The following is a 26476-nucleotide window of genomic DNA, read 5'->3' as shown; positions in this document are numbered from 1 at the left end:
ATTTCTCTTTAAATTAGAAACCCCTCAGCTGTTTGTAATCTTTATAATGCTGAATTCCATGGCAGCTTTTTGCAATAAAAATAAAGATAAACTATTTCTATTTTCTTCCCCTTAGCTCCGTGAATAAAAGAGAAAGCTATGACTCACCTAGGGTTTCTTAATTGCTGGTTCTTTGACAAATCTCTTTAGCTGTATTGATAACAAAATAATGAGAAAAGACAGGAGAATGCTTGCCTGTTAATCCATTTTTCTTTGAAGAAGAAAAAAAACGGCTCACTTAATCAGTTGAGCTGGTTGGAAATCCTAGCTCCATCCGAGCTGCTGGAAGACCTTCTTTCACAGAATTCCAGCCTCCAACAAACACAACAAAGCTCTGTGGAAAATCTCTACATTTCTTCCTTCTCCGGAAGAAATTTTCCCCAGTCAAAAAGCCCTTCTGACTGGTTTTAAAACTGAAAAAGTTTCCACCAAGACGGGAGCCCGTCCCAGAGGCAGCACAGGCGGAGCGATCCTCCTGTGAAGTCCTCTGTGCAAATTCTCAATAACAGTGTGTAACTGCCACACAATTTTTTTTTGCAAACAAATCAGAAGGAATGCTCAATGAGAAGGTTGTTGGGAGAGTGCTGTAAGAACTATATTCATAAGCACATCTGCCTGGTAGCAAGTGACACTGATCTCAGTGGAACTTACTTTTTTTCATAATTAAATGTTGTTGTTATTAAATTTATATCTTGCCCTTCCTCCCAGTAGGAGCCCAGGAGAGCAAACAAAAACACTAAAAACACGCTAAAACATCGTAAAAACAGACTTTAAAGTATATTAAAAGAAAACATCTTTAAAAACATCTTTTTAAAAAAGCTTTGAAAACAAAGAGCAATTCCAACACAGACACAGACTGGGACTTAGTTAAAAGGCTTGTTGAAAGAGGAAGGTCTTCAGTAGGTGCCAAAAAGATAACAGAGGGTGCCTGTCTGATATTTAAAGGGATGGAATTCCAAAGGATAGGTGCCACTATGGTAAAAGTCCACTTCCTGTGTTGTACGGAATGGACCCTCCTGATAAGATGGGTCTGCAAGAGGCCCTCAGCTGCAGAGCATAGTGATCAATTGTGTATAGGGGTAGAACGATCTTTTGGGTATCCTGGTCTCAAGCTGTATAGGACTTTATATATCAAATCCAGAACCTTGAACTTGGCCCAGAAGGTAATGGGCAGCCACTCCAGTTCTTTCATCAGTGGGGAGACATGTTGGTGCTATCCTGCCCTGGTGAGCAGTTGTGCCACTGCATTTTGCATCAGCTGCAGCTTCTGGACGAAAGCCAAGGACAGCCCCACATAGAATGTGTTACAGTAATCCAGCCTGGAAGTTACTAGTGCTTGGGCAACTGTGGTCATGCTATCCAATCCCAGAAATAGCCGCAGCTATTTTAGTAGCCAAAGCTGGTAAAGGCACTCCTAGCCACTGAGGTCACCTGTGCCTCTAGAGACAAAGATGGATCCAGGAGCACCTCCAGACTACAAACCAGCTCTTTCAGAGGGAATATGACTCCATCCAAAGTAGGCAACTGACCAATTATCCAAACTCAGGAACCCACAGCACCTCTGTCTTGTTAGGATTCAGACTCAGTTTATTGGCCCTGGAGGTAGGATCAGAACCACTGTAATACAGTGGCTCTGATACCCATCTCACCACGTTGACTCAGAAGGATATCAAAAGCCACTGAGAGATCAAGTAAGAATAATGGGGCCACACTCCCCTTGTCCTTCTCCCAATAAAGGTCATCCATCAGGGTGATTGGAGCGAAAGTGGTTAATATCCAAAATAGCAGGAAGAAAAGGGGGGAACCAGGATGTCACGAGGCAAATGTGGGTGAATCAAAGTCTGGAGATTTATTGTAAAAAATATTTTTAAAAGGTATGCCCAATGCGTTTCGGCTGGAAAAACTCCTGCCTTCCTCAGGGGCAAATAATGTGGAAAGTCAGATCACGTACAACGATTTGCACAAGTTGCTAATTAGAACAATGCATCCATCAGGGTGGCCAAGGCTGATTTAGTCCCATAACCAGGCCTGAACTGAGATTGGAATTGGGTCAAGATAATCTGTTCCGTCCAAGAGTACTTACAATTGCTGCACCACAACCCTCCCAACCAGTTTCCCAAAAAAGGGGGCTTTTGCGACCAGGTGGTAGTTGTCACAAACCAGGGTAGGCTTTTTCAGGAGTGGTTGGATCACCGCTTCTTTCAGGGCAGCTGGGACCACTCCATTTTATTAAAACATAAGAAAGGCAGAATATACACAGAAATGGAATAGAAATGGAACAAACTAAAGTATACAGAGAAAGCAAGATCAACATTTTTAAATTCCAGTATTCTACTTCAAACCTTTTAAAAAACCATTCAATTTTTTTACAATATTTTAATACAATTCCAGAAATCAGGTGTTCAAAAATCAAGATAAAGCCCAGTTCATTATAATGTCTTCATAAAAATCAAATGGGAATATTGCACAAGTTAACCATTGTCTGTCATATAAGGTAAGGTTAAGTCTAACTCATTAATGACTTTCTCCAACAATATTGGGTAAGCATATATGTATGTAACATTCTAAACCAAAAATTGAGAAGCGTGAAAGAAAAATATTAACACAAGTAAAATCAGTACTATTGCTTATTTGAAAAGAACAAAAAAAGAGTTTGGAACTTTATACAGTCGTGCTACAAAGTTTGCATTTTAGGAGGTTACACCAGGGAGCGCTGTAAGAACAACTGTATTCCCAAGCCCATTTACCTGGTGGTAAGTGACACTGAGCTCAGTGGAACTTACTACTGAGGAAACACCAGCCTACACCTATTCAAAATATGCAGAATGGTTATTCCATAATATTTGCTTCTACAAAATATGAGGATTTTTTAAAAAAAGTTCTAAATAAAATTGAATGCTCTCAGCACCTCACATGAGCAGATGTAATTGGCTATTCTCCATTCAGAAGGCAAATTAATCGAAGTTTTCCAGTAGAGATTTATTTTCTTGTGCTTGCAGAATTGCCCAAATCTCTTTTGATGTGTTGCAAGGGAATTGCAAACTAGGCAAGGTTAGCTGCTTAATATAGCTCCATCTTGTTATAGGTTTATTTTGTTTATCTTTTTATCTTCAGTTCTTTGTCACAATAGCATTCCTCACGTGAAAACACTTCTCACTATTAAACATTTCTTGTTTATAGTATGGGGCATGTGCACATCCCCACACCATTTCTTCGTGTGGTTGGCATAGCACAGCAGCTGGTCTAGGGTGGCTTACAGATGGTCCTGGACAAGAAACGAAAGCAATCACATCCAAAGGTGGTATGGAAATTTAGTTTTCTTGTCAAAACGGCCTTATTTTTTTTGGGGGGGGGGAAAGCTTTATCTGTTTTGGTCAGGTTAAAGGAGTATTGAGAAACAGATGGAATCAAGTTTGAAGAGGGACTTAGTTGCTGTATTGAGAATAGAAAGAAGATCTGACTACAAAGTCTAGCAATTGCTCTGATCTAAGAACTGATCTAAGTAAATGCAAGAGGAGGAAACAGTCAGCAGCTAATAACTCACAACATTTTTGAACTTAAGACCCCTTCACATATAGAGCATGAAATTCAACCCTCCGATGTCCACACCTAATGTGTGGACATCTGCAGGGGGAAAAAAGCCTTCATACATCAATCTCCTATGCATTCTGGAACTCCTATCAACCTTGGGGATGGGACCTGAGATGGTGCCCCACAGCACCTTCCTACATGTGAGGCCCAATCACATGATTCACATGTGAAGACGGCATGAGTAAGCTGGATTTGAATATTTGTAGTTATTGCTCTCAGTTTTGGCCATAGAAGCAGAGCGGCCAGAGAAATGGCATGATAATGTAGCAGACAAGCATATGAAGCCAGAGGAAATTTATAGCTGCATATGCTACAAAGTAGAAGCCCTCTTCAGATGTTCTTGACCTCTGTATATTGAAGGGGTGTTGAGGTGTCTGCACTGGCCCTGCCCCTTCCATCCCAGGCCTTTCTGCACTGCAGGAAGGTTTGAAGGGGAACGGTAAGAGTGTTCTGAATGTGCTTACAGATCTCTCCACGATCTCTCCCATTAAAATGCAACAGACAGAAGAGGTAGGTGTGTTTTTTCCCCAGTATCCATGTGATGGCTTTGGCTCCCTAGATAGACCTGGCAGCCAAATTGTGTATGATATTAGGTTCTGTCAAGCAAAGACATGTAGACTGAAACAGAAGCTTTTTATTGCATTGTTCTCTATGATAGGTAATAGGTAAAATGTGGCACTATGAAGGGCAATGTTTTAAAAAGCAATAGTGTTTAACAAAAGTTGATTACAGTGTTGAAAAACATGTTGAATCCTGATTATAAAAATGTAAGCATGTACAGATTCTATACCCTCTCGCACATTTATAAGGAATCACCTGCAGAATAAGGCCAATGACCCATCTAATCCAGCAACCTGTTCTCATGGTGGCCAACTACGTGCCCATGGGAAACACGCAAGCAGGACCTGAGTGCAAATAGCACTCTCCCCTCCTGCAGTTTCCAGCAACTGGCATTTGAAGTATACTGACTCCAACTATATATGTATGTGGGTGTTTATATACACACAGAAATATAAGCATGCATATAAAAAAATCTGTTCTACACACCCTAATTCTTGCATTTTGCAAGAATGCATACATTCTTGCCTGCTGATGGAAATACACACCATGTGTGTGTATGTACTGCCTTCAAGTCGATTCCGACTTATGGTGACCCTATGAATAGGGTTTTCATGAGGCTGAGAGGCAGTGACTGGCCCAAGGTCACCCAGTGAGCTTCATGGCTATGGGGATTTGAACCCTGGTCTCCCAGGTCGTAGTCCAACACACACACACAAACATACATAAGCATCAAAAGTTTGATTCAAAAGGTGAAAGGACGTCAGAACAGTATAGCCCAACATTCTGCCTCAGGTATGATTTTAGTTCAGGGATTAGTTAGTGCAGGGATCACTAATGTGGTGCCCACTGGTACACCTGTACCTCCTATAGTATCCTCAAAGATCCACAATGTATGAGAGACTGTATGTTCTTTCTACCCAGTTCCTGCTTGCACTGGCTTAGCTTCTCCTGCAGTGAACACTCCCCTTAAACATGCCCACATTTCATTTGATGCCAGGATTTGACACTCATTCCATTATGAACAGAGGAGAGGTGGGAAGAGCTTTTCCCTGTGAGTGAGTGTAGTGGTAGCTGATGTGCGTGCAAATTGCAGTTTTCTGGGTGACTTGGAAGTAGCTTAACTATTTGGGGAAATTGCCTCTCAGCCTCAGAGGAAGACAATGGTAAAATGACCTCTGAATACCATTTACCATGAAAACCCTATTCATAGGGTCGCCATAAGTCGGGATCAACTTGAAGGCACTCCATTTCCATTTTCAAACTTGATTGCACAGAAATAAATCCCATTGAACTGAAAAAGTATGCACATGATCAAACCCACCCTCCATTCTCCTCCTTCCTATCCCCTCCCTCTTGCCCCTCCCCCTCCCCTCCAATTCCCTCCCCCTCCAATCCCATCTTTCCCTCTCCCCTCCACCTCCCCATGGTCAGTTTTACCTATCTTAAGCATGATTGCATGGGAGTAAATACCATTGAACTCAATAAACATGCAATTGATCAAACCTGCCCTCCCCTCCCCCTTCCTTTGCCCCTCCCCCTCCAATCCCCTCCTTCCCCTTCCCCCTCCTTCCACTCCCCTCTTCCCTCCCTTTCTCCATATGATCAAACCCACCCTCCCTTCTCCTCCCTCCTATCCCCTCCCTCTTGCCTCTTCCCTCTCCACACCCTCCAATCCTCTCCTTCCCCCTCCCCCTCCTCCGCATGGTCAGTTTTACCTATCTTAACCATGATTGCATGGGAGTAAAGTATGCAAATGATCAAACCTGCCCTTCCCTGCCCTTTCCTTTGCCCCTCCCCCTCCAATTCCATCCTTCCCCTCCCCCTCCTTCTGCTCCCCTCTCCCTTCCCTTTCTCCTTCCCTCTCCTCCCCCCTCCCCCTGCTCCTCCCCCATGGTCAATTTTACCTATCCTAACCATGATTATATAGGAGTAAATCCAATTGAAATCAATAAGCATGCAAATGAGGAGACCTGGCTTTTCCCTCCTTCCCCTCTTCCTTCTTCCCTTCCCACCCCAGCCATCCCTCCCTCCCCCCGGTCACTTTTACCTATCCTAAGTATGATTGCATGGGAGTAAATCCCACTGAACTCAATAAACATGCAAATGATCAAACCTGACCTTCTCCTCCCCTCCCCCTCCTGCCTGCTCACATCCCCCTTCTCCCTTCTGCCCTCCCTCCCCTCCCTCCCTCCTCCTCCCCTCCACATCCACTGTGATCAGTTTCACCTATCCTAAGCATGATTGTAGGGGAGTAAATCCCACTGAACTCAGTAAGTATGCAAATAATCAATCCATTGTCAGCAGACTTGCACAGGATCCCATTTCTTACCTCCTGGATTAAAAAAAAAGCAGAGAAATTCACTAACAGGCAAAAAACCTTGCAGTTTAAGAACGTACCTATAGCCCACAGTACAGCAAGTGGATTGGACTGTTAAAGACTAACCCAAATTGTGTTTGCATTTTGACAAATTTGTAGGGCAGTACAATATCTCAGAGAGGAGGTCAGGTCTCCTGCTCCCCTGGTGCATTCACTTTAGCTGCCCAATTTCCCTGCTTTTTAATGTTTGATAGAAATATCTGAGGGGTATAGGTACATTCTTAAACTGCAAGGGTTTTTTTTTACCTGTTAGTGAATATTATTATGGTTGTTGCTGCTTCAGATGCAGTTCCGTGTTTTGAGGGAGATGTTGTTGCTGTTATTATAATAACAAACATTATATCCTTACTCCAAGGAGCTCGGGGTGGCAGTTCTTCCCCCTCCCACTATGTAGGATAGGCTGAGATCACCAATGATCTTCATAGCCCAGAAGGATTTGAATTCTGTTCTCTGCAGTCCCAGTCCAACACTCTAACCATTACGCCCAGAGATGTACTAGAATTCTACCCCATTCAAATTTGGTACCAATTTTTTTAATTAATCTACATATTCTCTATAGTTGTGGATCAGATTTTTATGTAGTGATTTTCTGTGGCTATTATCAAAAAAGGATTTTTAAAAAAAACCCTATAAAATATCAACATGAAGAATGACAATTTTGTCAATATTTCCTTTTATTTATTGATATTTTCTTTCAAAATAGGGATATTTCCTTTCACAGTGGCACATCCTTTAAATATTTAATATTAATATCAGCAGTGAACAGAGATGTGATGATTTAGATGTGAGGTGTATCAAATTTAATGAGCTTTAGCTCATTCAGGAGTACTCTCCCAACTTGAATACTCCCATTAATCAGTGAAGCACAAGCATCCATTATATAAAATATATAATATGTTACAGTGAATGGCTAAATGTGCAGAGACTGTTGACAGTCACAAAGGAATATTATTAGTTGCACATGGAATTTTATATATATTATAAAAATTGATAAAGCTGGTAGTACATGACCCATGTAATTCAGAAATCATTTTTTTTAAAAAAATGTAATCTTCTGCAGTGTAAAAGGCTTCTGTGTCAGATTCCTTTAGAATGCCCACAAATTCTAACAGCCTTTTGAAAATAAGAACATACGAAAACAGCATAAGATGTATTTGCTCCTGAGGGTCTCCATCACTGTCAAATTAAGCACTAGCTTTATATGAACCCTTTAAAATCTTTAACCTCAACAAATGCAGTAGATTTGAATCAATTTTCTTTCAGTGTCTACAGCCTACATTTCCTGAAAGGAAGACAAGGTGGTTGGTATCTGTGTGTCTTTTGCTTTCAAGTTAAATGGAACACCTCCTATTCCCTTAGCTTATTTTTTTTAAAGAAATTAGTGCCTGTGGGGAGAAATGTGATTCATTTTGCACTTAAAGGTGAACCTACATAATTTGCTCTTTCCAAAACAATGCAAGATGTGGAACACAGCCACCCTTCAAAATTCACACTTATCTGAATTTTGCAGTGCAGTTCTCCAGCCAAGGAATCTGTACAAAACCACATATACTGGGCTAAAGTGTGCATAAAACTGCATGCATTTGTGAAACTAACAGTCAAAAACGCATTATGTTACAGGAAAATGGCTTTGCAAAAATGTGTGTTAGGCAAAACTGCATACAAGCATGTATATTTGTTTGTCTTTCACATTGTGTTCCTGATGTAACCCAGTTGACACTAAAGCAATACGCCTTTATTTTGTGAGTGAGGTAAACACCCAGCGCCTATGTGACTCTAGCCCCCTTCTTATGTTATTTCCATAATTACTATGGTGAGGAGCTGTGCTCCTGGTCCCACTCCCAGCCTCAGGTATGTGGCTTGGCCTTGCCTCCAGATGTCTCATGTTAGCTTGAGGAGGTGGGAGGTGGTGCTTCTCCAAAAGGGCTGTCAGAATCCTCTGTGGAAAGTGGCCCAACCAAGGGAAAAGGCAAACTAGGAAATGGGAAAATAGGGCAGTCCCAAGGATGCAGAAGTGGAAGCTGTTGCCTGAGAAGGGCAAGAGAAACAATAGGAAAGGAAGACTCTCCTGAGGAAGAGAGAGGAAAAGCATTTCTATCCAAGGGAGGGTGGAGAAATGGCCCTGCACAGCAACAAGCCAGAACCCATAAGATAAGAAAGCCAAAAGAAAGCCCCTAGTGGATGAAGGAAGTAGGCCGAATAAGAATGGGATGTAAGAGCACATTGCATGGTGGAAATAGAGGCCTGGTGACAAGAAGAGTGAAGGATTAGAGCATGGAGTAGGGAAAACAAGAGAGTGAGGAACTTGATGGAAACTTGTACAAGGCCTAGATGCAGAATAATTTCAATGTGTTAGAAAAACTTGTTGATACATTGTTAAGGCATTTCTGCAGAATGTGTTTTTCACTAACCAAGATCTAAACTAGTACCCCATTCTAAAAGAGCCACACAGTGTTAGGTAGCTTCATTTTAATCACATCAATGTGTTTCATTCACATTCTCAAATCCTTTTCCTGAGGGTATTTGCTTCTTGACTTGTAGAGGGTGTGATGGATGGCCAACTAATCAGCAATTAATTACATCCAAATAATGAGATGCTCAAACTGAAAAGCTAGTTGAAACTAATCTTATCCAGAATAAACAGCTTTAGGGAGCAATCCAAATCCAAGATCCACCAGAATGAGGGTGGTTTGGAATAGGTGAGTCTCCACCTGATATGCCTGAGCCTGGGCTCATCTGAGGCCACATAGGCTGAAGCCTCCCATCTCAGCTCAGCCAGAGATTCCCCAGTGTAAATCTTCCATCCTGTCTCAGCTGTGGCTCAGCCAACTCAGCCAAGGCCAGCAGAAGTGCCCAAAATGACACATTCCAGAGGTTTGCAGGGCCGGACAGGGCCGGGCCGGGCAGGGCAGGAGAGACTTACCCCTATGCCAGACTCCTTTCTGCTCAGTCACATGATTTAGCAACCCAGCAGAATTACACTGGTAAAAAGGGTGGTGTAGGTCAAACTCTATTTTAAAGATTTGTTTTCTTTGCCAGATTGAATAATAATAATAAATAATAAATTTTATTTTTCAGCCGCCTATCTGTCCGGGTTAGGGACACTCTAGGCGATGAACAACAAGAGTAAAACAATACATATACATATCAACATAGTCAAATTTAAACTAAAAAAACATCCATTAATTCAATTATACCATAAAAATTAATCTGTCCCAATCTTGTAGGCCTGCCTGAACAGCCAGGTCTTCAGGGCTCGGCGATAGCTGGACAAGGAGGGAGCATGCCTGAGATCCAAAGGGAGGGAGTTCCAGAGGGTGGGGGCCACAACAGAGAATGCCCTCTCTCTGGTCCGCACCAGCCTAGCTGTTCTCACCGGTGGGACCGAGAGAAGGTCTTGCGAGGCTGATCTCGTCAGGCGGCACAATCGGTGATTCTGGAGGCGTTCCTTCAGATATACTGGGCCGAAACCGTATAGGGTTTTAAAGGTCAACACCAACACCTTGAATTGGGCCCGGTAGACAACTGGTAACCAGTGAAGATCTAATAACACTGGGGTGATATGATCCCAGCGACGGCTATGCATGATCAAGCGTGCCGCCGCATTCTGTACCAGCTGTAATTTCTGGACCATTTTCAAGGGTAACCCCACGCAGAGCGCATTGCAGTAGTCTAAGCGAGAGGAGACCAGGGCATGTATCACCTGAGGGAGCAGGTGAACAGGAAGATAGGGATGCAGTCTCCGTATCAGATGTAATTGATACCAAGCTGCCCGGCTCACTGCTGTAATCTGAGCCTCCATGGACAGCTGGGAGTCAAGAATGACCCCAAGACTGCGGACCTGGTCCTTCAGGGGTAGACTAACCCCATCAAGCATCAGGTCAGTAATTCCTAATTTCCTTTTATCTCCCACAAGCAACACCTCAGGCTTGTCAGGGTTCAGCTTCAGCCTATTCTCTCCCATCCATCCACTTACGGATTTCAGGCACTTGGACATGGTGTTCACAGCCAACTCTGGTGAGGACTTAAATGAGAGATAGAGCTGAGTGTCATCTGCATACTGATGACACTGCAGCCCAAAACTCCTAATGATTGCTCCCAGCAGTTTCACATAGATGTTGAATAGCATGGGAGAGAGGATAGAACCCTGTGGCACTCCACAGTGAAGAGGCCAAGGGTCTGAAACCTCATCTCCCAATGCCACCCGTTGCTGCCTATCCGAGAGATAGGAATGGAACCACTGTAAGACAGTGCCTCCTATTCCCAATCCCTCTAGGCGATTTAAAAGGATACCGTGGTCAACGGTATCGAAAGCCGCTGAGAGATCCAGGAGAACAAGGAAGGTGTATTCACCCCTATCCAATGCCCTCCTCATATCATCTACCAGAGCGACCAGGGCTGTTTCCATTCCATGACCAGTCCTAAAACCCAATTGGTATGGATCTAAATAATCCGTTTCCTCCAAGTGTGGCTGTAACTGCGCAGCCACCACCCTCTCAATCACCTTGCCCAAGAATGGTAAATTAGAGACTGGGCGAAAGTTGTTTAGCTCTTGGGGATCCAAGGACGGTTTTTTTAAGATGGGCTTTATTACCGCTTCCTTGAGGACTGATGGCATTGCACCCTCTTGCAAGGATGCATTCACCACCGCCTTGATCCCTTCGCCCAGTCTCTCTTTACAGCTCATGATGAGCCATGAAGGGCAAGGATCAACCAGACAGGTGGTTGGCCTCACAGTACAGAGCACCTTGTCCACTTCCTCAGAGAGAAGAGGCTGAAACCGATCCCAACAGACCAGAATGCAGCTGGCCAACTCTGGCCCACTACCTGTCTCCACGGTGAGAAGAAGCATGCTCTTCAGGCGCTCGATTTTATCGGCAAAGTGTTTAGCAAAAGTATCACAGGAGATTTTAGAATGTTCCATGGGTTCCTGAGCAACTGGACCGACCAGGCTTCGGACCACTTGGAACAATCTCCTGGGACAGCACTCTGCCGACGCAATAGAGGCAGCAAAAAAATTTCTCTTTGCTGCCTTTGTTGCCACCTGGTAGGCAGCTATTGCTGCTCTAACCCGTGTCTGATCGCCTTCAGTGCGAGATTTCCGCCACCGGCGCTCAAGTCGTCTCACCTCCTGTCTCAGACCCTGCAACCGTGGTGTATACCACAGTGCTGTCTGAGTTCTATTCAGGGGGAGAGGATGTTTCGGAGCCACCTGATCCACCGCCCTGGTGATCTCCTTATTCCACTCCATCACCAGGGAGTCGACCGGGCGACCTTCAGTCAGCTCCATATCCCCCAGCGCATTCAGGAATCCTTTGGGCTCCATCAGACGTCTGGGGCGGACCATTCTAATAGGCCCTTGTCCCCTACGGAGGGCGTGTGGCAGCGAGAGATCTATATTCACCAGATAGTGATCTGACCATGACACGGGGTTAGAAGAGTTCACCCCCATTTTCAGAGCACTATCCTCCCCTCCCGAGATAAACACAAGGTCGAGAGCATGACCGGCTACATGGGTAGGCCCTATATTACTAAGGTGCAGATCCCAAGAAGTCATGGTTTCCAGGAAATCCCGAGGGGCTTCTGTGAGGACAGCCTTGGCATGTACGTTGAAATCCCCCATCACCATAAGATTGGGGGAGAGCAACCGCACAGCCGAGACCACCTTGAGCACCTCAGTCAGGGATTCTGCTGTGCAATGGGGTGGGCGGTACACAAGCAGGATCCCTAGACTGCCCTTTGGACCCAACCTCCAGTACATGCAGTCAACAAACTTGGTCTCGTGGAGAGGGGGTCTGGCGAAACACAAAGATTCCCGATATATAACTGCCACTCCCCCTCCCCGCCTACCAATCCTCGGCTGCTGTGCATATCGGAAACCGGCTGGACACATGGCCTCAAGTATAGGAGCTGAGGCCTCGTCCTCAGGGTCTGGCTGAGGGTCTGGCTGAGCGGGCAGTAGCCCAATATTGAACGGAGTTAGGAATATGGGTAATTTACTGTGGCTTAAACTAGTATAAATTATTCTGGTTCCCTATATTTTGGACTGCTCTGTTGTAAGACCAGGTGGATCTCTATTGACATTTGTGTTGCTTGACCCCTGCTGAACTGTGATATCATTCTGTTGATGCTTTTAAAATTCCACAACACGAGTTCAGATTTAAGCTTTTTTGCTTCTTCTTTTAAAGAGTGTCAGGTTCTTGACATGGTTGTCCTTGAGTGTCCTCTCTGGCATTGTGGAGCCTATTTTGCACCTCAGAGCACCAATGGACTAAGGGTGATGAAACAGGCTGGAGGATGGCTAGAGCACAAGCGGTGAAAGATGTGATGTGAGGCTGATCGAGAATGAGTAAAACAACATAACTGTACCTGCAGTGTGGTGGTGAGGGTGGTGAAGGAGGCCCACTTCTTTGCCTCCATCACATCCCCAAGTAGATGTCCAGTGGAGCTGTTTCGTACTGTCCGCAATCTGCTAACATCAACTCCAGGAAATTGAGTTTTAGACTCTTCAGAAGCCTACTGTGAATTGTTTGCAAGGCACTTTGAAGATAAAGCTGTTCACCTCCACAGCACTCTTGATGCCCCATCCACTTCTACTGTAGTCCCCAGTGAGGTGTCCAGTGCAATGTCTGCTGCAACCTTTTGGGACCAGTTTCAATTAATGAGGCCTGATGATATGAACAAGGTGCTTGCAACAATGCGGCCAGCAATGTGTCTTCTCAGCCCTTGCCCTTCTTGGCTTATTAAACCTTGCCAAAGGGGTATAACCACTGTGTGGTTAACATGTCTGTGTGTGATGGAGTGGTTTCAGCCACCGCAAAAGAGGCAGTGATCCGACTACTCCTGAAAAAGCCCAACCTGGACCCCTGTTTTGTGACAACTATCACCCGGTCACAAATGCTCCCTTTGTAAGGAAGGTGATTGAGAGGATTATGGTGCAGCAATTGCAAGTACTCTTGGATTTGGATAGAACAGATCTAACCCAATTCCAATCTCAGTTCAGGCCTGGTTATAGGACTGAATCGGCCTTGGTCGCCCTGATGGATGATCTTTATCGGGAGAAGGACAAGGGGAGTGTGACCCTGTTATTCTTACTTGATGTCTTAGTGGCTTTTGATACCATTGATCCTTCTGAGACAGAGGTGCTGTGGGTTCCTGAGTTCGGATAATTGGTCAATTGCCTGCTTTGGATGGAATCATACTCCCTCTGAAAGAGCAGGTTTGTAGTCCGGGAGTTCTCCTGGATCTATAATTGTTGGTAGAGGCCCAGATGACCTCAGTGGCTAGAAGTGCCTTTTACCAGATTCTGCTGATAAGATACATGTGGCTGTTTCTGGATTGGTATAGCATGACCACTGTTATCCATTCACTGGTAACCTCCAGGCTGGATTACTGTAATGCACTCTATGTGGGGCTGCCCTTGAGGTTGGTCAGGAAGCTGCAGCTGGTACAAAATGCAATAGCAAGACTTGACACTGGGGCAGGATATCACCAACATATTACCCTGCTGCTGAAAGAATTGGACTGGCTGTCCATTAGCTTCCAGATCAAGTTCAAGGTTCTGGTTTTGGTGTACAAAGCCTGTATAGCTTGGGACAAGGATATTTGAAAGATTGTCTTATCCCTTCTATACCCAGTCGATCACTGCACTCTGCAGATGAAGGCCTCCATCTTATCAGGAGATCCATTCTGCATAATATAGGAATGGACCTTTAGTGTAGTGGCACCTACCTTTGGAATGGTCTCCCCTTAAATATTAGACAGGCACCATCTCTGTTATCTTTTTGGGACCTATTGAAGACTTTCCTCTTTCAACAAGCCTTTTAAGTAGAGACCTTACCCCAGTCTGCTTCTGTTTTATAATTGCTTTTAAAATGTTTTAAGATGTTTTTAGAGTTTTGTCCTTTGTGTTTGAAGTGGAGTAAGAACAACTCCTGTTTGGGTTCTTTTGCTTGTATTGGGAAGGAAGATAAGAGTCAGGGTCCTCCAGCTGACTAGGCTTGCGTACCTTTACCTGTGTTCTTCTCTACCTAACTTCCTTCCATTGTAAACTGATATGCTCAGGGAAGCTGACCTGCCCCACCTTCCTTTGTCTGGCACACGCACCTCAAACCGTTGAGTTACTCTGCATATGCATAACAGATTCCCACCCTGAGCTCCTTCAGGGAAGAAGGGGAGGGGATAGAAGTTGAATGAATGAATGAATGAATGAATGCAGGGGTGGGGGACCTCAGGCTCAGCTGCAAATGTGGTCCTGCAAGCCTTTCTGTCTGGCCCCTGACACTCCCCCTGCAGTCATACCCCCTCTTCCTAGGCCACAACCCTCACTTCCCCTGCTGCATGCCCTCTTTTTCCCTGGCTGAAATGTGTTTCTGAACTGTAATAATGTCTCTCGCAAAAGTCAGGCTTAAGTATAAGAATTTCATCTGTTGTTCCACCTCCTTTTTGCCTCTGACCCTACCTATCGCTGGCATGTGGACCCCAGAAAGCTGCCCAGAAAGAAATGTGGCCCTCAGCATGGAAAAGGTTTCCCACCCTGCTCTAATGGTCAAATTTAGATTTTACAATGTTTGCTGGATTTTGAATGTCTAATGAATTCCTAAGCTCATTCCCTTATGCCTTGACATTTGTATTCACTCTTTTCTACTTGTCCCTTGGCAAGGAAGTTTGAGTTGTTAACCTTGCCATAAAGGTTCATTTTCTCTCTCTATTCCTTTCAAATATTGTTTTATCTACTAGTTCCTCAGAGAGTTCCTGCCTTAGTGGCTGCCTCAACAATCCTTAATGAGAGAGCTTTTCCACCCCCTGTCTCTTTGTTGCTGGACTTAATTTTTCTACTGAAATTCAAAGTGAGGTTGCAGAGGTTCCTTTACGCTGCAAAATGCAGTGATCAGCCTTCACAGCATGACATGATTTCCTCAGAGCTGCATAGCTTCATGAGTTGAAAACCCTGTGGTGTGTTAAATTCTGACATCATTTGACAATTTCCATTGTTTAATCCCCTGACTAGCAAGTCTTTTATAAGAGGGGCCACATTTTCATCTAAACTATGGCTTGAGGGCCAGGAGCATTGACTCTGCCCACTGACTCTATTCAGTGACATTTTCTGAGGGATGAGGAAACAGCTTGCTAACCCTTTCCTAATGTGAACAGGCCTGGACAGATTCTTTTCTTTAAGCATCTCAGGAGGAAAATGGCGGCGAAGAAGGACGTATAGTAACAATGCTCCGTAATTATGCTCTATATCTTTTAAAAGACTTTTAGAAGACTTTTCTCCTTTGAAGTAATATAACTACTTTACATTGATTCATGAGGATTATCTAAAAACAGGGGTGAGAAAGAGGACTTTTTGAGTTTGAAATAGGCTGTGAGGAGAACAGACTCCCCCTTACTCTGGCTTACTCTGGCTCAAAAGGGTTTTACAGATTTATAGAGACGATTAGCAGTAAATTAGGGCTGCCAAAGATTCCCTCTCAAAACCACTCGACCTAACCTTTGATGATAAGAACAATAATTAATTTACTGATGGAAAGTAGTTTCCTGAACAAGATGTAAGCAATTATCCCGCACTAAAACAATTTAAGGTAGACTGGACTATATCAGCTAAGGGCAAAAACTTACATACTAAGAAACTTAGATCTCTGTTAGCTATACTCCTTGGAAGAACAGGATTAGCAATAATGGTGTTAACAAGACAATCTTATAAAGACCTGGGTATTACTTCCTTCTCAGAAATGGATTTGTCTAGAAACAACATTAGATCCACAGTAAGAAGGCAACCTAAAATAACCCAGTATTACAATACGATAGAACGTGACAATGATGGATATGACTCCCGATAACTCTGAGGAGATTAGGACAACTAATGGGTTTCTCCCCCCCCCCCACTAAGAGAAGTAAACCTACTGAGAGAAAGTATAGCCTTTGAGCTGCAGACAGAGGGTGAATTAGTAGGATTCCTGTCATGCCCTGAAGATGGAGATATAAACATTAGCACAAGTAGCTCTATGCCTACGCTGGAATCATCCTTTGAAAATGACCAGACAGAACTGCTAAAGATACCTTTAAGAGAAATGACTCGACAACATCCGGAAATTAGTCAGGAACCTGAATCTTGTGAGCATTTAATGTTAAATGATTTGGATTCCATGGACCATATGATAATATATCCCCGGATTATACAGAAGAATACGGATATTATTATAGCACCATCAAAGAACAACACGGAGAGATTAGAGCTGCTACTAACTCAGGACAAACTTCCCATAGATGAGACATGGCCATCATTGGTTACAGCTTCTCCTGCTCATATCTCCAAATACGTTGAGGAATCTATTCCCATACTTACAATATTAACAGAGCTAATAACAAAATCAATAAATCCCGTTATCAGAGTGGAAAAAAAATTGAATAAAAAATCACAATTTACTCAAACGGTACTGACTGATCCTACTCTATCGACAAAGGGGAAGAGAGAGAACTCGAAAGGTATCACATGGTAAGAAAAATAATGACACCAAGCATACCAAAGCTAATTATTATTCCTCTCTAAATTTTAAAAAATTGTTCACGATTTTAGATACCCCACGGCAACAACAGACCAAGAAAAGAAGGAAAAGGAAGCATAAGAAACGTAATTATAAAGTCGATCAAGAACCAAACTTACGTGTACAGGATGATTCTCCCCCTTCCCTGTCTGGAGACAGAATAGAGACTGAAATTAAAGATATAATCAACAATCAAAATGCTATATCTATGATAGTTCAGACTCCTAATCAGGAAGAGATTCTTGGGACTTCTTATATTGATGAGTCTGTTTCAATAGAGTACACATGGAAATTAACCTTAAACAATCTTAAGTTAGTGCTGATAAATTATCCAAAACCTAGAGGGTTGCTAAGTCCCTCTCAACGAAGATTCCATTTTTGGAAAATAGTAGAAGCCACTGAGCCAGGCCTTCTGAATCTGGATGGAATTCTATCAATTCAATACTTATTCTATAATTATAAAAAGGCTAGAGCAGTAATTACTTTTCAAGATCCTGCTACTGCGAAGTCTATATATGATAAAAGACTGATTTTCATCCCACAAAATATTCGGATATCAAGATTATTTGAAAATACTGCACCTCCATTGAATCTTTTTACTTTTAAACCTTTACGAAAATGGGTTCTCTTCAAACTAAGATGAAGATGTTGCCGGCGCTCTTACCAACAATGAATAAGTACCACAAGGAAAACTCTGTAAATAATGAACAGGACTCTTCTGTTAAAAGTAACATACTTGATAGCTCTTCGCCTCTACCCACTCTACCAGAAGAACGGATCCTTTTGACTTTGTGTAATGAACAAGATCTGAGCGAGAGAGCAAGTATTGTTACTCGTCTCAGAGCTCTAATAACAGCCATTGAAGAAAGTAAGATAACAACGTAGGCTAACACTGCGGATGAATCGCTGGAATTAGTATCATCAAAGAATTCAAGAGAACTAGTGCCCTCTCAGAATAACTCTGCTGATCTTCTAGAATCTTGTTTTATACTAGAACATTCTGAACAAGCAAGGATGAATCCCTTGAAAGCTTTGTCCTTAGATATATTGCCTAATCTGGAACAATCAGATAGGAATCACATGAATCAATGCTCACTTCACTGACTCCGGACATCCAATCCCTTCGATCACCTTAAAATAGTATCATGGAATATTGCTGGATGGCAGAGTAAAGTCAAAGACGGAGATCTTAATGCATTCCTGTTATCCTATGATATTATTCTATTACAAGAAACTTGGTTTAAAGAAAGATTATATATAGATGGATATTCAACATTTGACATCCCAGCTTCCACTAGTATTATGGGAGGTCGTCCAAAGGGAGGGGTATCTATATCAGTTTCGACCTCACTTGCAGTTAAAATCAAGCAACTGAATCCCCTCCACGAGTTGGCAGTTGCTCTAATACTAGAATTTCCATATTTCTCAATAATCATAATTAACGTTTACCTATCTCTGGGTCGATCTAAGGATATTACTACTAATCGTTTTACTTTATTAGAATCATTCCTTTTAAAACTGGTAACTACATATCCGGAACTTCCGATTATACTAATGGGAGATTTTAATGCGAGACTCAGTTTATCTGATGATGCATTATATGCTAACTATTCACAACAGCATTTAATTCCTTTTTTTTCAATTAATTTTTATTCAAATTTTCAAAACCAAAACAATACAAAAAGAAAAAACACAAATTAATAACTAATACAATAAAAAAGGGGGAAAAAACTATTGACTTCTGATTTGTCGTAGTTCAGCTATAAGTCTATAATATATAACAAGCCTGTCTCTTAATAGATTATAAAATCACCTTCCTCCAGCGGTTATCTTAGTTGGTATCAAATCTCATTAACATCATATCATTTTATTCTTCCACAAAAAGTCAAAGAGAAGTTTCCAATCCTTGAGATATATGTCCATCAATTTTTTTCTAGATAGACATGTCAATTAATCCAACTCATCAAGTCTACTAAGTCCAGTAATTTCAAATCGCTCTTCTTCCATTATCCGTGTTGGTTCCATCTTCCATCTTCCATCTTTACGCACCCAATAATCTTGCTGTCATAGTCATATAATAAGAGTCTGATAGGAATTTCCTTTATCACAGATATTTCCTTGCCATCAATTCCGAACGTATCACTGAAGTATTGTTGCAAAGCTGCATCTCTGTTCCTCTTTTTTACAGAATACACTAGCACATCTCTTGAAGGTTTTTCCATTGACACAAAACAGGGATTAATTCTGTAAACTTTCTTCATTTCAAGTTCCATCAAATCCTTCCAGTCCAAGAATTTTTTCAAACCGATAATATCTTTATCTCCAATCTCTTCATCAATTCCTTCAGGGACAGCGCTGAGTTCCAAACCGTAATATTTGTCTCCAGGATCCATCACAGCCAGGAAATCCAAATCTTTTTCCAAGTCCATATTTAATCCAATCTCCATAGTTTGAACCTTGCCTTTAATTTTTCTTTCATCCTTTTTTGGTTTTCCAGATCTATCTTTATTCTCCTTTCTCATAGAATCCTGAATTTCTTTCAGCTCCTGTCTCATTTTGCAAAAATCAATTTTCAACGCTTGTCTGTTATTTCTCAGTTCTTGTTTTGTTAACTTAATCCCATTCATTATTTTCTGAAACATATCTAAAGATAAAGTCCCTTCTTGTACATCCATGGTCTCAACCATCTTCTTAATTGTCATTCTTAAAACCAAAGGAACAAAACTCCTTCAATTTTCAATGTCCCAAGCAAAGAACAGTTTATTTCTTTATCCAGTTACAAAGGAGTTAATCTTTCAAACCAACTGACATCACACTCTAGACAGCATGGACTTCCTTATCTCTTATATGTCCAGAAGTGCAAAAACAGCTTTAGTCCACAGCATCCAAATAACTAGTAGCAGAAAGAATGAGCAGATTCGTCAAAGAAAAAAGAAAAAAGTAGACCGGAAAAAATAGTCCCAGACATATATTACTCAAAAGTCTTATAAATAAAAAAAAATTTTTTTCTCTTCCAATTAGAAACCCCTCATCCGTTTGTAATCTTTATAATGCTGATTTCCATGCCAGCTTTTTGCAATAAAAAAAATAGGCTATTTTTATTTTCTTCCCCTTAGTTCCGTGAATAAAAGAGAAGGTTATGACTCACCCAGGGTTTCTTAATTGCTGGTTCTTTGACAAATCTCTTTAGCTGTATAGATAACAAAATAATGAGCGTAGACAGGAGAATGCTTGCCTGTTAATCCGTTTTTCTTTGAAGAAAAAAAAACGGCTCACTTAATCAGCTGAGCTAGCTAGAAATCCTAGCTCCGTCCGAGCTGCTGGAAGACCTTCTTTCACAGACAATTCTAATGAATTCCAGTCTCCAACAAACACAACAAAGCTGTGTGGGAAATCTCTACGTTTCTTCCTTATCCGGAAGAAATTATCCCCAGTCAAAAAGCCCTTCTGACTGGTTTTAAAACTGAAAAAGTTCCAGCCAAGACTGCATTTAATTCCTGATGACTCCCTGAATTTCCCAATAAGATGTTCGAAAGATTCTGGAATAAACTATGCAGGTTTACTTTTAATGAAGTTAACAACTAAATTGAATTTGATATTATTGAACGGCCGCTCCCCGGGAGATATGGAGGGAGAACTTACTTATGTTTCCCATTCAGGAACATCTCTTATAGATTTATGTTTTATCTCAAATGAATTATTCCCTGTGGTATCGAAATGCACTGTTATTAGGCGTATAGAGAGCGGCCATTTCCCAATTTCTATAGAATTAAATTGTAAAAAGAAACCTATTCATTTAATTAAAAAATCTTTTCCAGATGAGGATATTGCTGTATAACCAACTAGAATTAGATGGATCCCCAGAGTAGCAGAACAAATTACTAAGGTGCTAACTTCTCCAGAGACAATGTCGGTTAAACAAGAGTTATTAACTTATCCATATAGGATAGATCTACTGGAAAAGTTTCAAAAACTAATGATGATATTAAAGTTAACTTTAAACAAGTATTCCATAAATACCTTAAAACAGAGACCAAATAGATCAAAACCATGGTTTGATCAGGATTGTATTAAAATTAAAAAACAACTGAGTGAAATTTATCAGTTGTACAAATTGACAGGCTCACGAGAAGTCCTGCAAAGATATGGCATAGTGAAGAAAAAATATAAACAACTAATCAGGAGAAAAAAAGGAGCTGAAAGAACTGAAATTTGGATCCGTCTTCAAAATGCTGCCAAATTAAAAAATTCAAATCTTTTTTGGCGCTTAATTACACACTATTGGCCGAAATCATACTCCCATCCCAATTGCAATATTCCCACTAGTGTTTGGGGAAATTATTTTGGAGATCTATTTAATGGTTCTATGGATAAAGGAATATATGAGTATACAATATTGAATGATCTCCCAAAATGGTCACCAGTATCTTGTGAGGAGATTCTAAGGCTGAGTAATAATTTAAAATCTAATAAAGCCCCTGGTCCAGACAATATTCCATCCGAAGTGTACAAAGCTAATGCCAAATGGTGGGCACCGATTTTAGTGGCATTATTTTCACATATTGATTCTACTATGGCCATACCGGACGATTGGGGAATGGCGACTATTGTACCCATTTTTAAAAAAGGCTCTCAAATAGATCCGGCGAACTATAGACCAATCAGTCTTTTAAATGTTATAAGCAAGTTATATGCGGCTCATTTATATAGTAAATTGGTAACTTGGATGGAGCAATTAGATATATTGGCCCCAGAACAGGCAAAAAGATCAGTAATAGACCAAAAAAACGGCCAAAAAGATCAGTAATAGACCATATATTAGTTCTACAGCATATTATCTCGGGCGTGCGGGTTCTCTCCCCCAACCTTTTGGTTTTGGGGGACTTTAACCTGCATGCCGAGGCAGCTCTCATAGGAGCTCCTCGGGATTTCATGGAAACCATGACTTCCTGGGAACTGCACCTTAGTAATTTTGGGCCCACCCATGTAGCCGGTCATGCTCTCGACCTTGTGTTTGTCTCGGGAGGGGAAGGAAGTGCTCTGAAAATGGGGGCTGTTTCTTCGAACCCCGTGTCATGGTCAGATCACTATATGGTGAACATGGACCTCTCATTGCCGCACACCCTCCACAGGGGAAAGGGACCTATTAGGATGGTCTGTCCCAGACGCCTGATGGAGCCAAAAGGATTCCTGAATGTGCTGGGAGATTGGGAGCCGTCAGAAGGTTGCCCGGTCGAAACCCTGGTGACAGAGTGGAATAGGGAGATCACCAGGGCAATAGACAAGGTGGCTCCGAAATGTCCTCTCCCCCTGAATAGAACTCAGATTGCACCCTGGTATACACCACGCTTACGGGGTCTGAGGCAGGAGGTGAGACGACTAGAGCGCCGGTGGCGGAAATCTCACTCCGAAGACGATCGGACACTGGTTAGAGCAGCAATAGCTGCCTATCAAGTGGCAACAAAGGCAACAAAGAAGGATTTCTTTGCTGCCTCTATTGCATCCGCAGAGTGTTGTCCAGGTGGTTGTTCCAAGTGGTCTGAAGCCTGGTTGGTCCGGTTGCGCAGGAAACCTTGGAGCATTCTAAAGCCTCTTGTGACACATTTGCCAAACACTTTGCTGATAAAATCGAGCGCCTGAAGAACACGATTCCGTACGCCGTGGACACAGGAAGTGGGCCAGAGTCGGCCAGTTGCATCCCAGTCTGGTGGGATCGGTTTCAGCCTCTTCCCTCTGAGGAAGTGGACAAGGTGCTCTCTACTGTGAGGCCGACCACCTGTCTGTTTGACCCTTGCCCTACATGGCTCATTGTGGGCTGCAAAGAGAGACTGAGCGAAGGGATCAAGGCAGTGGTGAATGCTTCCTTGGAAGAGGGTGCACTGCCATTAGCCCTTAAGGAGGCAGTAATCAAGCCCATTCTGAAAAAGTCCTCCTTGGATCCCCAAGAGTTGAACAACTTTCACCCAGTCTCTAATCTACCATTTTTGGGCAAGGTGATCGAGCGAGTGGTGGCCACACAGCTACAGTCACACTTGGATGAAGCAGATTATTTAGATCCATTCCAATTGGGCTTCAGGACTGGACATGGAACTGAAACAGCCTTGGTCACTCTGGTGGATGATTTGAGGAGGGCGTTGGATAGGGGAGAACATGCCTTCCTCGTCCTCCTGGATCTCTCAGCGGCTTTCGATACTGTTGACCACGGTATCCTCTTGGATCGCCTGGAGGGAATGGGAATAGGGGGCACTGTTTTACGGTGGTTCCATTCCTATCTCTCAGACAGGCACCAACGGGTGGCACTGGGAGATGAGGTTTCAGACCATTGGCCTCTCAACTGTGGTGTGCCACAGGGTTCTATCCTCTCTCCCATGCTATTTAACATCTATGTAAAGCCGCTGGGGGCCATCATCAGGAGATTTGGGTTGCAGTGTCACCAATATGCGGATGACACTCAGCTCTATCTCTCTTTTAAGTTCTCACCAGAGTTGGCTGTGGATACCATTTCCAAGTGCCTGGAGTCCGTAAGTGAATGGATGGGAGGTAATAGGCTGAAACTGAACCCCGACAAGACTGAGGTACTGCTTGTGGGAGACAAGAGGAGGTTGGGTGATATTGACCTGGTGTTAAATGGGGTAAGATTGCCCCTAAAGGACCAGGTTCGCAGCCTCGGGGTCATTCTTGACTCCCAGCTGTCCATGGAGGCTCAGGTTTTGGCAGTGAGCCAGGCAGCTTGGTATCAATTACATCTAATACAGAGGCTGCATCCCTACCTTCCTGTCCATCTGCTCCCACGGGTGGTACATGCCCTGGTCTCCTCTCGCTTAGACTACTGTAATGCGCTTTACGTTGGGTTACCCTTGACGACGGTCCAGAAACTACAGCTGGTACAGAATGCGGCTGCACGTCTGATCAAGAACAGCTGCTGCCGAGACCATATCACTCCAGTACTTAAAGATCTGCACTGGCTTCCAGTTGTTTACCGGGCCCAATTCAAGATGTTGGTGTTAACCTTTAAAGCCCTACACGGTTTCGGTCCAGTTTATCTAAAGGAGCGCCTCCAGCATCATCAAATATGCCACCTGACGAGATCAGCCTCACAAGACCTTCTCTCGGTCCCGCCAGTTAAAACAGCTAGGCTGGTGCGGACCAGAGAGAGGGCATTTTCGATTGTGGCCGACACCCTCTGGAATTCTCTGCCATGTGACCTTCGCCATGCCCCCTCCCTGGTAGGTTTCCGCCGAGAATTGAAAACCTGGCTGTTTAGGCAGGCCTATGTGACTTTTGGGTAATCTAGTTTTATTCTATAAAGATGTGGGTGGGTTTAGATTAAGTAGAGTTTGATGTTGTATTTGTATTTATATGTTATATTTTAATTTTCTGTACGTCGCCTAGAGTGGCCGTTAATTCGGCCAGATAGGCGACTTAGAAATAAAATTTTATTATTATTATTATTATTATTATTATTATTATTATTATTATCTCTAAATATGCACATAGAAAGGGAGGATTTTTTTATGTGGCGTATATTGACCTGAAATCGGCATTTGATTCTATATCAAGATCTCGGCTCTGGTCTAAACTATATTATTTAGGAGTAGATAGACATTTATTATCACTGATGCAAGGCCTGTATAAAAATACAACGTTGCAAGTAAGATGTAACATAAAAGGACATTTAACTAATTCTATATCTACTACAAAAGGGGTGAGACAAGGATGCATTTTGTCACCCTTGCTTTTTAATTTATATTTTAACGATGTTATAGAGGAATTGGCTCCCTATGCTATTCATTCGCCAATGCTGGCAAATATTCCTAGAAATGCTCTTTTATATGCGGATGATTTGGCACTTTTATCAAAAACTTCTGTTGGTTTAAAGAGATTACTAAGAGGAATAGCCCAATATTGCCACACTGAGCTCTTAGAGATAAACTACCAAAAAACAAAAGTAATGGTATTTAGTAAAAAAAGATTAAAACATCAGTGGTACTTGGATGGTAGACTAATTGAGCAGGTGGATTCATTTAAATATTTAGGATTCATCTTTCAGACATCAGGCAGTCACTGCTATCATGTTAAATCGGTTCTGCTAAATGCGAGGAAAACGTCTAAAGCATTGACAACTTTTTACTACTCTAATGGAGGTCAATTGATTATTCCAGCGATTAAAGTATTTAAAGCTAAAATCATCTCGCAACTTACATATGGTATGCAAGCGACAACAGAGGATAAATTTACAGAACATGAAGCGGTCCAGACCTCTTTTATACGATCTATTATGGCAGTACCTTCATGTGTTTCAAATTGTGTAATACGACTAGAAACAGGTGTTCAATCTATAGAGTCAATCATTTGGACATTAAGGATTAACTACTGGTTAAAATTGGTTTTAGATCCTCAAGGATTGGCCCCTCATACTCTCATAGATAACTTTAAATCTGCATGGAATACCCTAATTCAAAATAAATTACAGCATCTAGGCTTCTCCATGCAAACTATTCTACAGATGGGTATAGAGGCTGCTCAGATAAATGTCAGACAACGCATTAAGGATGTTGATTATCAATTTCATTTAGCGCAGGCAAGAAAGTATAGACATAATGTAAAGTTTTTTACTCCAATGCCATATTTGACAAATTTAAATATCTCCAAATATAGGAAAGACTTTACCCTGATTAGGTTGAATATTCTCCCCTCTGCAGTACTTGAAGGTCGATCTAATAAGATACCATATGAAGAACGACTGTGCCCCTGTGGAAAAGGAGAAGTAGAAACGAATGCTCATGTGCTTTTACATTGCCTCTTCTATGACCAAATGAGATCTCAAATAATCTTGCCCCTACTAACTCCTTATGTTTTAAACTCGGAACACTCTTGATTAAATTATTTATTGGGCGATTACAAGATGGAGATTACATCAGCTGTGGCAAAATTTACTGTAGCAGCCATATTAAAGAGAAGAACGATACTACAGATTTCCCAGTAATTTCAGCAAGAACTCAGATAATATAATTATATATGCCATAGATATCATGTTGTTAAGTTTTTAACTGCCATAATTATATGAGATCTGCTATTAAATGCTAGAGAGATTTTTATTATAGAGATGTGATGGAATTTTAGATCATGGTGATCTTTTAATAGTAATGTATGTTTTTCTGTTATACTGGTCTTGTGACCGTAATAATTTTTCATTCATTCATTCATTCATTCATTCATTCATTCATTCATTCATTCATTCATTCTGTTTCACATTTCTATCTCCTTGCGTCTTAGCTTTATATGAGAGTGAGCTCCTGAGTTAAATAATGGAGAAGTCTTGTAAAGACTTCATACAAGGTTCATACTGGGGAAGAAGGAA

General features: G+C 42.1%; 1 protein-coding gene and 1 long non-coding RNA gene across 4 annotated transcripts in view; one reads left to right on the top strand and one right to left on the bottom strand.

Moving 5' to 3' along the window:
- Nucleotides 1-26476, top strand: part of CDH12 (cadherin 12) — a 444800-nt gene that overhangs the window by 220424 nt on the left and 197900 nt on the right. The gene's annotated exons all lie outside the window — the stretch shown is intronic.
- Nucleotides 114-25861, bottom strand: LOC133366612 (uncharacterized). Its single transcript, XR_009758454.1, has 3 exons — nucleotides 25786-25861; nucleotides 17235-17264; nucleotides 114-189 (listed from the first exon to the last, which is right to left on the bottom strand). It is a non-coding gene; the product is annotated as an uncharacterized LOC133366612 (long non-coding RNA).

Source organism: Rhineura floridana, chromosome 1, assembly GCF_030035675.1.
Source record: "Rhineura floridana isolate rRhiFlo1 chromosome 1, rRhiFlo1.hap2, whole genome shotgun sequence".
Lineage (NCBI taxonomy): Eukaryota > Metazoa > Chordata > Lepidosauria > Squamata > Rhineuridae > Rhineura > Rhineura floridana.
This window is presented reverse-complemented; position numbering and strand designations above follow the sequence as displayed.